We start from the raw sequence: 17,012 nt of genomic DNA, 5'->3' as shown, positions 1-17,012 counted from the left end.
AACATGGACTAAAATATGGCCATACAAAAGAATGTCATAATATTCAAGACATAGAAGACTGATGTTTGTAGAAAATTATGATAATTATTAAATAAGAAAGCCTGTTGTTAAGTATATTAGTAGTCTCACTGCAAGATCCCAATGAATTATATTGATCTTCTTTCCAAAATACTGCAACATTATTTTCCTTTCCATGATATGAGGATACATATGTGGCATACTGAGAATGTGAGGGCAACACGCATTACTCTTATTCAAAATCTTTTATGATGCAATTTTCAGTGCATAAGAATAACAATAATAATAACATCTTCATCCATTTTGTTTGGATACACAATAGAATAAAGTAGTAGGAATTTTTAAAGAGCTAGTTTTATCATACAATTTGTACACCATTTCTCTTGCTTAGAAGCGATGTAAGAAAGGGATGAGTTTCAGTTTCTTAAAGTAACATGATTAGATAACTAATTTTAAAGGAAACTTACTGCTTTTCAAATATTATTTGGTTAGATGTCAAAAGCTCCTGAGGATAGATTGAATCAGATGTAAAAGTGTTTTGCAAAAACTTTCAGGTTACACAAATATATTCCTCCCTCCTAAAGCTTTCTGGAACAAGCAGCAACTGTAAAATAAAATGATGGATAGAGGGCAGTTCATGTCCGGGGGTTCATAGTCCTTAATAAAAGCTGTCTGACAAAACTTGGGAAGGCCACAAGCAATTTTAGAAACAAATACTTTTCAGAAGAAGTAAATTGCCTCCCAGTGACCATGTTTGTTTGTTACAAAGCCTATTAACATATTTGACCAGAATCAAGGAGTATTTATCTTTGGTTATCCTTTTCCTGCAGTGCACAATCACACTGATTAAATTTGGAACAGAAAAGATATTAAATATTAAAATTAGCAGATCAGATGAAAATGTTTAAACTTGGCTAGAAATGGTGGTGGAAGGTTATATGAAACTGGTGTTAAAAGGTGCAGTGCATCCTCTGTTTCCATCCTTTCTCACAAGATTGCAATATGTCCCTTAGTTCAGGGTACAGATATGTGACTTATTTAAACTAATGTAATGTGTCTTGTATATAAGCAGAGACAAAACGTACATCCCTACATTGGGATAAGTCACTGTGAGTGCCTATACATGTGCTTCACTGTGTTCTAATTATCTCGTGTTGGAGCAGACTCGATTCAAATGCTCTGTTTAGAATGCTCTGGCATGCCTCACCATCATGTGTGTTAAGCAGCCTGCATTTCAAAATGACCATGGGGTGCTTTAACTTAAACTCATCAAATTAACTTTAGTTAAAGCACCCCCATGGCCATTTTGAAATGTGGGATGCTTAATGGATGGGACTCTGTTGGGTTTAAATTAGAGCCGCTGTCTGGTAGCCACTCTAATTAAAATGCCTCCTCTGCATCCCAAAGCATGTGCATAGACACCTTGTGTGCTGGTGTAAAGCCGTGTCTTATGAAAGAAGTATAGTAATTATATGCTTCGGTAAGTTATATCAGCATACATACAAAGCTCAAGTCAATTTAATTTGGCTCCCTTCCCCATCTAGAGGTGAAACACTGTAATATCAAGCTATGGTCTGTTACTCCAGGCTAAGGTGGTCATTGATCTGCAATAGAGCCTACTGTAGTTTAAGCTGGTGTATGTAACTGTTGTAAATGTCCCAGGAGTGTGATTCAGAATGACTCCATTATTTCTTTAGGAAGGTCTGGGACAGGGGTGGCCAACTGGAGGATCATGTGTCACTCCCTTCCTCCATTCTGATGACCCAAGACAAAAAATCTGTAGAATATACCTCTGGGGGTGGAGATCAGAATAGCACTCATGGAGGAGAGATGGATTAACTTGTGTATGCCTGCCAAAAAGCTGGTCACCACTACTCTAAGAGGATATCAAGGAGGTATTAGGTGGAATCTCCACTGGTCTGTTTTAGGTCTGGTATTGTTTAATATCCTCATTTAGAGCATGGGTTTGAGCTTATGATTAGGATATTTGCAGTTGGATGTAGCTGTAGATACTGAGGACAGTAAGACTAGGATCTAGAATGACCTGGATGGACTGGAAAAATGGCTAATTAACCAAATACAATTCAACAAGGACAAATCCTGCACTTGGGACAAGATAATTGCATGCACAAATATAGACTGGATTAGAAAAAGACTTTGAATTATAGTGGACCAAAAGCTAAATATGAGCCATCAGTGTGCTTTCATTCCTAAAAGAAAGCAAATAGGATACTGGTTTGTATTTACAGGGGTGTCACTTGCAAATCAAGGGAAGCAATTCTTCAGCTTTTCAGAACTGGTGTGACCTTACCTGGAGTATTGTGCTAATGCTGCGGCCCCAAACTTCAAGTAATGTGTGGACAAATTGGAAAGAGTTTAGCAGAGAACAACAACAACAAAAAAACTAGAGACCTGGGAAGCATGACTTACAAAGAAGGGCTGAAAGAACTGGAGAATGTTTAGTCTAGAGAAGAGAAGACTGAGGGAGAACTTAATAACAGTCTTCAAATATCTGAAGAGCTATTATAAAAAGGTTGGAGACTGACCACAGAGAAGATTCTAAGGGGACAAGATTAGGAGCAGCAGTCTCAGATTGCAGTAGGGGAATTTTAGGTGAGATATTAGGAAGAACTTTTTCACTTTGAGCTTTGTTAAGCATTGGAACAACCACCTAGAAAGACTGTAGAATCACCATTTTTGGAAGTTTTTAAGATCAGGTTAAACACACTTGACTGAGATGGTTTTATCAGGGGTGATCCTGCTTCTGAGCTCCCTCTCGGGCCTTTCAGTCCCTTTTCCAATCATGCTATAAGAGTCAATGGTAGAACTTCAGAGATGCCTAAGAGCAATCCAGATTTAGCCATGTAGGTATCCTACAAAGAAAAAGGGGACCAGTAGGTGTTTCTAGATACCACTAGGAATGGCTAACACAGAGGTGTGTCTGAATTTCCCTCTGTCTTAGGAGCCTAAGCTTCTGACTCAAACAATCCTTAAGTGTTTCCTTTTAATTTTGTTATGATATCATATTCCATTTCTGAGGGAGATTCATAATAGATTTAAGAACATAGGCAAGCAAGTGGTCAAATATACATATATAATTCTAAAACTGTTGAGCAATTTCCATTTATTTCACCCTTTCACTATGTATAACTATTTACAGCAGAGATCTATGGGAGATGTAGTAAGAAGGAAAGTAACAAACCAGTGGTGGAGAAGTGGAGCTTGCATTATCAATATAAGCCTGCTTTTGCCTCTGATTTACCTTAGGCTGTATGGTAATTTTTCCAGTCTTATTAATCTTGTCTCTTCTGTAAGACTGAGCTTTTATGTACCCTGATGAGGAAGTCATGTAAGCATCTAGGATTAGAGATTCCTAAGGGTAGTGATGAAGATTTTAAGAAGACATCATGGTGAGGGAAGGGAAACAACATGAATTGATGCTAACGAGTAGTGCTGTCTTCCATGGTAAACAACCCAGATACAGACCAACTTCCCCAGTTTCCACTAGCATGGCCTTCATGGTCTACTTTCCTACTTCATGATCCACAGAATTTAAGGGGGCAGTAGAAACCCTACAAAAGGTTGATGGAACTAAGGACTAAGTATCACAGTTCCAAGAGCAAGCATATGAAAGGGACAAGGGCTTTAAATGGAGAGACTTGTGGACCAGCTCTGCTCTCATCTTGTCAGTCTCCCACACATCCCTTTCATTTTACCATTGTCAGTGCAGCCCTCAGTTCATCACCCTTGCATTAAAACACACAACCTTATTTTTAATTTTGCACCTTTTGTATGCTTGTGTCTGTAGGGATTACACTTTAATCTAACTGAAATCAGAGGTAATACTGTACATCTTAGTGTTATTACGAGAAACTGAGATTCTGGTTTAGAAGTTAAACTGATGTAAAAGAGGAACAAGGCAATGATGACTCATAGCCTGCACATATGGATTTGTCATGGTTTTATGTTGGAATGGAAAAGAGGTCTATAGTAGAAATTATTTTCTGTTATCCTAGATTTAGGTAGCAAGACTCAGAGGCCAGGTACAGACATTGCACTTTTATTGGCATAAGTGATCGAAAAATGGTTTATACCCATAACAGAACAGAAGTTTGGTGCATTTAAACTGGTTTAAAAATGACAGAACCTTGTCTAAGATAGACCTGGATCAATGTGCACTCAAACTTGATTGATTTGACTGGTGCATTGAATTTCTGTACTAGATTCTCTGTTGATTCACATTAGGTCATTGTCTGCCGACATTCCTGATCCTTCCTTCTGCAGAGCACCAACCCCCTCCCTGCCTTCTGCAGAGCACCAACCCCCTCCCTGCCTCACCAGGCTGCCAGGTTTGCCGTACTGTCCCTCTCTGGGGCTTTCTGGAAGCCTAGAGCTGGATGTGGGGGATGGTCTGAGGTGACATGGCAGAAAGTTGGGGGTATGCTGGCCCATGCTCAGCAGGCAATCAGAGGTGGACCAGGTGCTCTGCTGTGCTCAGAAGTCTCTGGTAGCCCAGGGAGCCTGCAGGGCGCACTGAGAGGCATGCAGGAGCATCCCCAACCTGCTGGCCTACATGACCCCCCCCACCAAAGGGTGAATGTCTGTTCTGTTCACTCCTGATGTAACCTACACCACTTACAGAAACCTGTGTAGATTAGATTGATTCCTTCCTCCAATGGCTTTTTGAATGTCTGTACTTAGTCCAAGAACACAGTTTCCATACAATACTGGTGGATCTGGCTAGGGGAAGTTCTCCTTGCATAAGGGTATCTTGCATAAGATTCCCTTTGCATAGGGGAATCCTGTCATCACAGCTCATACTCTTCCATCCTTCCTTCCTGGTTGCTGATGTAGCTGTTGTATCTGGGAAAAAATGCAGAACTAGGGATTCTGAAATAATGTTGAAACTGCTCTAATTTGTTCTGGGGGATCCCAGTATTCAGTTGTCTGTGAGGCTTCTGAAATAAGAGCATACTGGGGCTTGAGGCCACCTTTATACCTTTCATCTCAGCTCTACATCCTTCAGGTTTGTGTGGAGAGCTACTCAGGCATATTGGTGAATAAATGCTGAAATGGATATGAGTGTATTAGGGACATAATGTGTTTGAAAAAATGGAATATAGACTACTGTGAAGATTAACTCTGACTTATCCTTGGCTTTCCTTTATTGTCTCTCTTGAAATGAAATGAAGTTAACATTTTTATCATGGGAATGTTAACATTTTTTAAAGTGTGTGTATTTGTGTGAATATTCTGTCACAATGTATATATTACATGGTGTGTCATTTAAAAATATATAATATATATGTGTATATATAGTTAGCCTAAAACACTTAATATTTTGACTATAATCATGCAAATAAAAAAAAGAATTCTATTTTCTATATATTGTATAAACAGTATTTTCTGAACTTCATCATTTGGTTTAGAGGTTCATTTGTAGAAAAATACGAGACACTGTGCTTGCTTAAAAAGTATTGCTTTAATTAATACTCATTACTTTCCAATGCTTATTGTTGTCAATACTAATATTTCTAAGTCAATTGCTTTAACTTTATTTTTCATTTCTCTGGCAGCATGTGTGGGAAAGATGGTGAGTAATCCATCTGTTTCTTGGCAAGCTTAATGTACCTATGTTTTCAAAATGCAGATTATAGGGAAAAGGCATCCTTCAAGAGAAAACTATAGTCTTTAACTAAACAAAGTATCTTAATTATGATGAAATGCATAATTATTTTCCTTTACTAGGTTGTTTTTAATTATAAGTCTGTCAAACATGTATAATGGAAAAAGCTAGTGGTGGCATGATGACTTGATTAATGTTCTATTAAAATGGGCTTGAGAGTATATTTAAAATCTAAACCTCACCCAAAAGGACATGCCTGGTTATGTCCTGAAGTTTATATGGTCATTCCTTTGGGACAAATTCAAATGATACTCTTTCAGATGTATTAAACTATCAAAACCAGTTACTTGGTCCAGCATGTGTTGTGAAAAAAGGCATATTTTGAGGCTATAAAGAAACATGAAACTTTTCAAGTGACTATAAAATTATAAACGCTTAAAAAATCATTGTTGAGCTTAGTCACTTGTTTGTTTCCCTAGAATTATTTTTAATTTCAGCTCTTAAGAATTATGTGGTTTTGACTATGATGTCTTTGCGTTTATAGTGCCTGTGAATTCTATCACAATCCATGTTTACCTCGGCAATAGTCAGGACCCTGAATTCTTTAAATTCCCAGCGCAGAATCCTTTGTTTTGTCCAGAGTTCTGAATTATAGTGGAATACAGGACAACCATTTCTTAAAATATTTATGTCTTTACTTATGGAAGACATCAGCATTATCACTCTCTACCTGGGCAATCATCAAGCCAAGAACACACTGAATATCAGAGTATGCAACCGCATCCTTCCCCACAAGCATACCCCAACCTACCTATGAGTTGCATTAGACAGTTCCCTCACTTATAAACATCACATTGAGAAGGTCCTCAGTAAAGCCTGTGCATGGGTAGCTGCCTTATGATGTTTAGCCAGCATGACTTCTGGTGCTAACTTCAAAGTACTTCAGAGCTACCACACTTGTAATAATATATGACCCACCAGAATTTTGTGCTCCTATATGGTTCAGAAGTTGTCATAAAAATCTTCATAGTGTAATTAGTGTTCTGAGACTCATAACTGGCTTCACAACTTATATACATACAGATGTACTTCCTGTACTCTTGGGCATTAGACCAAGTGATATAAGACAGACCCTAACGCCGTTACTGGCGATAGAGGCAGAGATGAAAATCACCTGCTCCATCAACTGCTAACTGAAGACCCAAACAGATGGAGGCTTAAGAGGCATAAAAGTCATTAACTGTTTATATATGAAGCCCACAAGCTCCTGGAAGAGATTGGGGATGCTGAACCAAATGTAAGGGCAGCAACAGAGTGGGCCAACCATTGGGAAAGGTCAGATCTATTCTTTCAGAGTTTTATACCAGCACCAAAAGAGTCCCCCATTGGGCATGACCTGGGCAAAGAAGTGTGAAAAAAGCTGAACGGACTGAGATCTGAATATGCACACTTCAAAACAACACTTCACAAGATGTGAAGTGGATATAGCCCCCTGTGTGAATGCAGAGTCCAACAAATAGCACAGCACATAATAAAAAATGCAATCTTTACAAATGCCCAGACAGGGTAGATAGAGTCCACACGTTGAGTGAATATACCAGACAGTGGCTCATAGATTTGGAGGCTGATATCTGACGCCATACAAAAGAAGAAAAAGTGAAACCCATGCATGGGACAAGATTTTTATAGGTTAGCTGCAGTCCCAATACAGTAAAGATTCATGAAAGGCAAATTCATAATATTAAAAAAACAGTCATATCTACAACTCTTCCAGGTATTTTAAGCTTTGTGATTTACAATTGTAATATTTTTTACTATTTATCAACTTATTTCTGGTGAACTTTTCAATTCTGCCTTTAGGTATGTATGTATGTTTTAGATAAACAATGTTTATTACATTTTCTATTTCTTACCTTTATGTACAAAAAAAAATCATACCCTGATTGCAGTAATATTAGATTTAGTTCATTTCGGCTTCTGTGTGACCTTGTTGTTCTGTGCTGCATGTATATCCTATAAACCTGATTTCATATCTATACTGCCAGCAAGGAAAAAATATACATTTTCTAATGTGTTTAGTTGCATGAAGATATATTCTTATCACCCATCATATATACAGAATTTCTTTGAGAGTAAGTAGGAAGAACAGTTCACTATTCTGTCTGAAATATTAAATTTGTAGAACATGATTGGGGCTCAATTTCTGTGCATCAGAGCTACTTTGTGCAGCAATGTGCTATAATCATGATTTTCCATGAAGAAGGATCCTAGTAGAGATCCTGTTCCAGTTAATGTAATGACCATGTAAGGACTGTGATGAATTTCAAATCATGGAGAGAAACAAATATGACACCTTTTTGAAAAAAAGGTGTAATTAGGATTTTCAGACACTAGACAACTGTTAAACCCCAGGAGGTGTACACATTAGATGTCAAGTCAGGTGCCTGATGAATCTGCTTGGGTGGGCAAGCCCAATATGAGTGTGATGCACCTTGTTACAAGTTTCACAGATCCACTTGTTGTCTGAGTTGAAGTCCAAGTTTACAGCACATTGCTTTCTTCTTTCTAACTTTGCTTCCATCTCCTGGATCAAAGTTGCACCATGTTGAGCTGCATCAACTGTCAGATGTTCCCTCCAGATTGGATGGGATTCTGTGCACTCTTCTCAACTTTCTACATTGATGTTGAATGACTTCAAGTAATTTTTGCACATCATGGTACTGTCATAAAAGGCCTCCCCACTTTCTGAAGCCACCTTGAATCTCACTGTACAAAAGATTCTTGGGGATATGGTCTGTTTGCATTCTTCTGACATGACCAAGACATCCCAACCTCTTCCTCTTGACAGTCATTTCTAAGTGTCAGTCCTGCTCACTCCAGCACCTCTGGAGTGTTTGGAATTTTTTTCTTCCCACTTTATTTTCAGGATCTTATTCAGACCATCTCATGGGGAAGCTGTTCAGTCTCCTGATGTACATATGTAATATATGTCATCCATGTTTCTGAACAATAAAGCAGGGCTGACAGCACACAAGTCTTGTAGATTCATGTTTTTACCTTGGTTTATAGTTTGTTGTTATTCCATGCACATTTCTGTAATATCCCAAAATTCTTAGCTGCTTTTCCAATTCAGTTAATCGGTTCAGACTGAGAGTCAAGATTCCGAATTTACTCTCCGGAGTGATGTCAAGTACTGGTTCTTTCATCTCCTTGGTACATGATCACAATCTTCTTAAGACTAGTTGTCAATGAATGATGCAGAAAATCTGTCCAAGAGATTTTTTGCGAGGAAGATTCACAGTGGACAACCAAGGCTGCATCATCCACAAATAAGAAATCTGTCAGAATCAGCTCTTTCACCTCCATTTAGTGTGGTTCAAAGATAAATGCCATCATTGCTGTCCTTGAATGTATGAAGAAGTGGGGATGAAAAATAGATGTTAAAGAGCATGGGGGCCCCGTTTCACCCCATTGCTGATGTCAAAGACATTTGATTTTTTGTTTTGTTTTCATACACTACAGTTGCCTCCAAATGTTCAACCGTTTGGGGGGACAACCCAGTTTCTTCAGAACAGTAAGAGGCCCTGCCTGTTGATCAGATCAAAGGCCTTTGCCATATTGATGAAGGCTATGTTCAGTTATATTCATTTTTCTTTACACTTCTCTTGCAGTTGTTTAATTGAATATATCATATCAATGATGGAGTATCCTGAGCGAAAACTGCATTTATTTTGAGGATAGATTCTTTCACCTAGATGTTGCAGCCTAGGGTGTGTGTAGATGAAATGAGGACCCTAAATTGAAGCGGTGGGTTCTTAAACCCACCACTTCAGTTTAGGGCCCTTTAAACCCCTGTGTCGTGCACACACCCGTGCACTTACCTGCCTGTCTGGCGGGTTGGGGGGTGAGCTGCCAGTGGGTGGAGCAGTTCCTGGGCTGCAGGGGGAGAGGGGACTGGTGCTTCCCTCCACAGCAGCGGCACACCCCCTACCCCCCAAAGTGGCACCCACCCACAGGCACCTAGCTCACGTGGTCCCAAGGGGCACCGCAGCCACAGAGGGAATCACCAGGCCCCCCCATGCAGCTCATGCGTGCAGGCAGGATGCAGGGTGAAAAAAATATATATATATCAGTTTTGCCACCTTTCATGAGCGGAGTCTGCCTTCCCGGGCTGCTGCCAGGCTGCCTGCAGGGCTTCCTGCAGAGCCTCTGAGCTGCATGGAATCTGGTGACAGCAAACTAAAACTCCTCAGAGGAGACTTGCTGCACCCCAAGTCATTTAAGGTGCATTATGCCACCAAATTTCCTACAGTGACTGTAATTAATATGCTGCCAATATATGCAAACAGTGACACCATTAAAGTCTTGCAAAAGCATTTAGACCACTTTAAAGTGTCATGTACACATGTCCCTCATTTTGTCTACACATGGCCAAGCAAGCATAATACGAGTGACAACTTTTCCAAAGATATTCAACAAGGAGATACCTCTATAGTTGTCACAGTCACTTTTATCATCCTCGGTTTTTTTTATAATTGTACAGACCAAGCATCTTTGAAATCTAGTGGTATCTATTCCTCTTTCCAACAGAGTAGTATAACTTTATGGAATTTTCAAAGTAAATCATTGTTGACACATTTGTAGATTTCGGCAACCAAGTAGTCATTGCTGGATGCCTTGTACCCAGGAATCAATTTAATGGCTTTCTGCAAATCTTCTAGGCTCCTCGTCCAAATCTGTCATAACTTCAAATTGTGCTAATCCATCAACATTTTTGTGTTTGATTTCAGTCTCACAGGAGTATAGTATTCCATAGTGTTCAGTCCAATGCTCAAGTTGTTTTTGTTTATCGGTGATGACATTTTTGTTTAAGTCTTTCATCAGAGCTATTTTCTTCTTCACTGGACCAACTGTTCATTTGATGCTTTCATACATTCCACAGCTGTCATCTGCGCCAGCTGCTTTCTGAATATCATCACAGAGTTCCAATATGAAGAGTGAAGTAAAGAAGATGAAGAGGATGAACTCTTGCAGAAAGTGGACAATATGTTTGTTGCGTATTGTGTGAAGGAGCTTCAGAGTAAAGCCTCATTGCCATACTGTATCACAGGCTGCAGATAAGTCTACAAAGACTGGTCTGCACTTCTATGCTTCTTCAAATCTGCTTTGATGCCTGCAGTGAGGCAGGAGACCTGGTCAGTAGTTAAGCAGCCCCAACAGCACCAACTTCTGAAGAATGGTGTGCCTCAGGGATCTGTCCTAGCACCTCTTCTCTCCAATATCTACACCTCAGAGTTACCCCCACAAAACATCCAAAAATACATATACACAGATGACATCACCCTAATGATTACAGGAAAAAAATTCAAGAACCTGGAACAAGGTCTGACAAAGGACCTCACTACAATGAGCACTTACTTTCAGAATTGGAGACTCAAATTAAACAACACAAAGATTGTCAGTGGCGACTTCCACCTCACCAACAAACTTGCCAAAAAACAACATTCAGTGTCAAGTGTGGAACAAACTCCATCCCTTTTGAAAACCACCCAAAGTATCTTGGAGTTGCCTTGGACCACACCCTCACCTACAAGACACATCTTACCCAACTGGTAGCAAAAGAGTAAGCTTGCAACAACCTGCTCTGTCAACTAGCTGGCCTCAGATGGGGAGTTAACCCCACTGTATTTTGGACATTCACATTGGCACTGGCATACTCAACAGCTGAATACTGTGTTCCAGTGTGGTACAGAAGTGCCCACACTCACAGAGTTGACAAGGCATTCAACAATAGCATGCAAGTCATATCTGGCTTCATCCACTCTACCCCTACATCACAGCTCCCATTTGTGAGTGGTATTGCTCCCCCTGACATCTGCCATGAGCAGCATAATCACTACCTAGACCATAATCACTACCTACATCAGCACATCTGCTCAGACCCTCCAGTCAGGCAGAGCCTCCAATCTAGGAAACCCCTCATTACCCACCTGCACCACCTGTGCTCTATTTCCAAAGGTTCTTCCCCAGAAAACTGAGCTGCACACCTATGGGAAGAACAATGGGCCTCTGAGAACTGCAGACTTAAAATATTCATCCCAAACCCCTCTATAAGGCCTCCCAGCTTTGATTTGGACAGACTTTCCTGGGTCCGCCTCAGTAGACTCCAAATTGGCTGTGGCTGCTTCCTCCATAACATGCATCAAATGGGCTTGATAGCAAGTGCCAACTTGTGAATGCAGTTCCCCATCTCAGACTGCAAACCACCTTGTTACAGAATGCTTTATTTTCCATTGCCCTGGAAATCTTGATGCCCTCGACAACCCATCTGGATCCTGGCTCAGCTCTGTTCAGTGTGAAATATGATTCCAGAGCACCATTTTTGTCAACCCCCACCAACACAAAAAGCAAACAAATAACATCACAGAGCTCCAGCCAAAAAATTTGGGCACATCTCTTAGTCTCCTTTTGCATTTCTCTTCAAGCCACCTTCAATTTTTCCGGGGTTGTGGTGTTGGGAGATTTCTTGTAGAGGGTTAACACTGTTTTGTTGTTCTCAACCAGTGGTATAAAGGTTTCAGAATGCTCTTCAAACCAGCCTGCATTTTTCTTGCATTGTTTTCCAAATGTTGTTACACCAGCTTTGTACATTTTAATTTTTAATTTTTTTTCCAAGCCTCGGTAGCTGACTTGTTAGATAAACTTGCTTTCACAATTTCTTCATTCAACTGTCTACATCTTTCTACACCTTTAGTTTGGCTGATGTCAGTCTGAGGACTACTGCTAGTTTTGCTGATGTAGATCTTTTTGACAGTGATTCTGACTTTTTAGCATTCTAAGGCATGGTTAGTGTAATAGTGATAAGATCTCATGTGCAGGATTTCTTTCAGGTGGTTGTGCCTGGTCAGTACTAGATCTAATTGGTGTCAGTGTTTTCAGATGCATGCACCTATAAATCCAATGAAGATCAATGATGACACAGAGGAATGATCACAAGCACTAGAAGATGCATCTAATCTTTACCCATTTTGAACCTAGCAAATATATTGTACTTTACAAATACTCGTGCTTTGTTGGTTCCAGATACTTACAATTTCAGCAGCAGAGAAAGAGAAACAAGACTGAGGGAGAGAGAAATGAATTGTCATAGCCTCTGGCCAGTCAGGCCTGGCAAGGCTCAACTCTTGAGATTCCACACCTGACCTTGCTCCCTGACTAATGCAACTGGTCCAGTTCTTTGTAATTGGATTGGCTGCTGGGAGCACCACTCAGCCCTTTTAAGCACACCAACTTGATGTATTTCTTGTCAAATATTGTTGAATATCATGACCACTTTCAAACAATCTGTATCAAAAGATTTGGTCAATGTGACTTTTAGACCATCTGATTGTTATTAAATTGACCTAAAGACTTTCAGAGCTGAAGCAAAGAATTAAGGCAGGCACACTCAGTATAGTAGATCAAAGATAGATTGATTCATTTGGCTACAAATCTAATTAAAGCTAAGCAAAGCCATTACAAACAGTTCTGAAACATTGCATAATACACAACCAGCTAAAACATGGACAGCTGTTGTAACTAGAGAAAAACTGGCTAGGCTTCTTCCAGTGTCATCTGGAGTTGATTAAGATGCAAGTTAGTTCTAAGGTAATGATTCTAGTATTGAATCAATAATGTAAATCTGTGCTGGTGCTTTGTTTTGCTTTTCACATGTACACATTTACAAACAACATGTATAACTAACTATAAAAGATAATGACTTAAAAACAATGCTTAGCAACAGTGGTGACAAATTGAGGAAAACCATTAAGAATTCAAAAAAAATAAAAGAAAGGAAAAATCAACAGATTTTATCTACAAAGATGAATCGTTGCTCAGTCACAAAGCATAAATAGGATTGAGCAATACATCTCTATACTATGAGTCTTGATGCCCATTCTAGACATGTCGATTAAGATTAGCTTATGGCTTCTGATTTATTTTTTTATTATGAGACATTGGATGGTTCTCCTAAGGCCCTAACAACTTTCTACAGAACTTTTAGGAGGAAGTGAATTAAAGGAAAAGAATAATGGGTAAGGTCACCTTACCAGAATTAAGAGGATTCTTTGCCAGAACACATTAAATAATAGCTGAAGGACTATGACTAAAAGCAGACATTAGGTTTCTTCTAAGACAAAACCTTTTATCCTGAAATTGTACAAATGGCCTGCCCTACTGTCTTGTGTTAAGTACCTGTTAAGTATCTGAAGCATCATATAGACATTCATTTTCTCCTAGGAGAGATGCTGCTCTCCCAGGATAAATCACAAGTTTACAGATGTTCAGGCTTTTTCTCCCAGAGTAAAAATGGCTGCTTCAGGAGAAAAATAACCTAGGAATAACCAGGGTTAAATGATTCCTAGGATAGTTTTTCCTGGAAGAGTGAATGTTAGTACGTGCTGCAACTTTCTCAGAAGGGACTATTGTCCTTTTAGCATCCCTCTCCCCAGCTCCTCCAGGAGACACTGCTGCTCCAGTAAGAAGCAGAACTTACCCTCTTTACAATACCCACATGGTGCTGCAAGGAAATACAGGCTGACAATGGGTGGTCTGTGTCAGCCAATCAGGGCTTCCTTATGCACTGCTGCCATCTGTTGCCAGGGAGACTAAGTAAGCCTGCAGAGCAGACTGAGCTATGTGCACTCCCCCGCACTCTATTCCCCCTTCAGATTCACAGTATCATCAGCGCAAGCTCTTCACTCTTCAGGTTTTCAGCATGCAGATGTCTGTACATGGAACGCTAAGTAAATTTTTCTACCAGAAGAACAAACCTGGAAGAATTGTCTTAGATTAATTGAATATGTGTATGCACCTTGAATGAACACTTTCCCTGAGAACAATGGTGGCTAGTTAGAGTTAATTGCCATTCAAACTGCATGTGTAAATGACTGTTCTACATGTTTTTAATGAGAGTCAAAACCCAGGACAGTCAGCCCTGGATTCAACTTAGCATTCATTCATTTTTAGGTTGTTTCACATTTTCAGTTTGGTGGCCTAACTGAAAAAGAAAAAAAAAAAGAACAGATTTGTCAGCTTTAACTTTTCATGCTTCATTTATGGAATTGTTGCCCAAAATAGCTGAACAAATAAATGTAAGTTTTTTTCTTTTTGTGTCTAGAAAAAGTCTGTTTAATGACAGTTATTTCTCTGCATTAGTGACAAAAAGATTTGAATTAATCTTTTCAGTTTTTTTAAACAAACCTTGTAATTTTAATTTACTATTATTAATGTATTCATTTTATTTATTTATTATTCATTTAAATGAATAATTTCATGTTGAAAGGTAAGCCAAACTCTTTCTTTCAAAAAGTTGGAAGTTAAAATATTTTTACCCAAAAAGCCATTTAATTGGAAATATTCAAAATGTTTTCTCATTTTTTTTGCCTAAATTTTGTTGCCTTTCTGCCTAAAACTACACATCAATTTCAACCTCAATTCAAGGGCTTTGGTCACCCCTCGATTAATTTTTTTCAGCTCTTTTAATAATCATTGAAAACATTTAGTCCAGTGGAGGGTAAAATACGGCAGGGCATATCCATCCCACTAATTGATTCTATCCAGCCCACAGGCAGGTGGCTTGGGGGGTGGCTCCAGCTCTGGCCTCTACTGGTGCCACAGGGGATGCTGGATGGAAGCAATCCTACCTGCCTTCCCATCCATCACTACATGGTACACCCTGGGTGACCCTGCCCGAGCCCCATGGCTCTGGCTCTGGCCCCTTTGGCACTGTGGGGGACACTGGGTGGAGGAAGTCTCTAAGCTCTACACAGAAGAACCCTGGACAAATCACACTTGAGCCCCAATGCTCCTGCTCAGGTGCCCCACCTGCCTGTTATTTAGGAGCCTGTGGTGGTGTTGAGGACACTTGTGGGGAGGCCACCCCAAACTCCCAGAGCCTGAGTTGGAAATGAGTTCATCATTTTTCCTATTGAGTGAGTTTCTTTGCTTTTTTAATCTACTTTTCAATATACAAGAGTAAGACTTTATTTTGAGCTATTATGCAATTCCCTCTATATACACTACTCAAAAAAAGGACAGAAATGATTTTTTGAAGTAAAATTAAAATATTTTATAGTAGGTGTTTGATTTTTAGCATATGATTTGTTTTTCATGTATAATTTGTTAAAATTATATCTTTGCCATTAGTTTTATGTTTGTGGCCCTCAACAGTTCACTAAAGCTCATTAAGTGGCCCTCCAGCCAAAATAATTGCCCACCCCTAATTTGTTACATTAGTTTTGACATAAAAAGCCTGGATTTCATTATTATTGATGTTGGACAGTGATCTGCTACATGACACATAAATCTGAGCAGCACTGAGAAAATCACTGTCTGCAAACTATCCACCCAGAGTTAATGCACTTCATGTATAGAGCAGATGTTCCTGTTAAGATGCTTTGTGTGTCTTAAGAGTTCAAAGGGGTACCCCTTAATAATTCATATAGAAGAGCAGACTTTTGTAGACATCTTTGAATTAGAGATTTGTTGAAGGTAGATCTCAGGGAACTCACATTACCTTGCACTTTCTTTTTTGCTGATAAAGTGAATTCAGGTCCTCTTTGTTCTTTGAGGCAGATTATCTTCAGAGTTGTTCAGCTGAACCATAAGCTCTTTGAGTTGCTCTTCATGATTCACCAGAGCCCATAGTATTGTATGCAATGTATTCCATGACATCTCCCTGTGCCTATTAAACATCTCCTAAGATTTTCCTTAAATTGAAGAGTCTTGTTCAAATCTATTTTTCAGTGACAAAGAGGAATAACTTGAATAAAGTTGTTGACACAAATATAACAACTTATGTTTTGCATTCCTTGAATTCCAGCAGTAGTTCCCCAGAAATCAAGGATGTAAAGCTACAACTGATGCATCTATATTCTTGCCACTATAGCAATTTCCCAACAAAGATATTATTACTTGTAATTTATACAGAGATGATGGAATCTGTGTAGTTATTTTTAAGTACTTTGGACAGAATCAGTTATGAATCTGAGTGACTCTTCCTTCTGTGGTTCATCCAGGTACTCAGTGCATTTTTGGATGAAAGAACCCTCAGTCCCATTTACCACATGGAAACAATCTGAGGATAAAGTCACTGTATTGAGATTAAAGGTATGTGGGTTCAATTTTAATTTATACTGCAGACTTCTTATGGGACCTTAGGTAACTTAGGGTTAGATTCAATCATTCTTGTGGGTACCTAAAGAGGATTTAGGGGTCTATGTTTATCTAAATTAATGCCAAATCTAGTAGCTGTGAAACCACTTAGTCGTTCCCATGTTGGCCTGAAAAGTTTGTTAGCCATCTATACTTAAGTCTTTTAAGCATC

At 39.3% G+C, this 17,012-nt stretch overlaps 1 long non-coding RNA gene across 1 annotated transcript in view; it reads left to right on the top strand.

The window, feature by feature from the left end:
- Nucleotides 1–16,795, top strand: part of LOC149865904 (uncharacterized) — a 119,929-nt gene extending 103,134 nt beyond the window's left edge. The window contains exons 3-4 of the long non-coding RNA XR_016441795.1: nucleotides 14,654–14,778; nucleotides 16,705–16,795. This is a non-coding gene — a long non-coding RNA (uncharacterized LOC149865904). The remainder of the gene's footprint in view (nucleotides 1–14,653; nucleotides 14,779–16,704) is intronic.
- The last annotated feature ends 217 nt before the right edge of the window (nucleotides 16,796–17,012 follow it).

This window comes from Crocodylus siamensis, chromosome 4, assembly GCF_052110815.1.
Source record: "Crocodylus siamensis isolate JL-2025a chromosome 4, ASM5211081v1, whole genome shotgun sequence".
Lineage (NCBI taxonomy): Eukaryota > Metazoa > Chordata > Crocodylia > Crocodylidae > Crocodylus > Crocodylus siamensis.
Note: the sequence above shows the minus strand (reverse complement) of the source record. Positions and strands in the feature narration are given on the sequence as shown.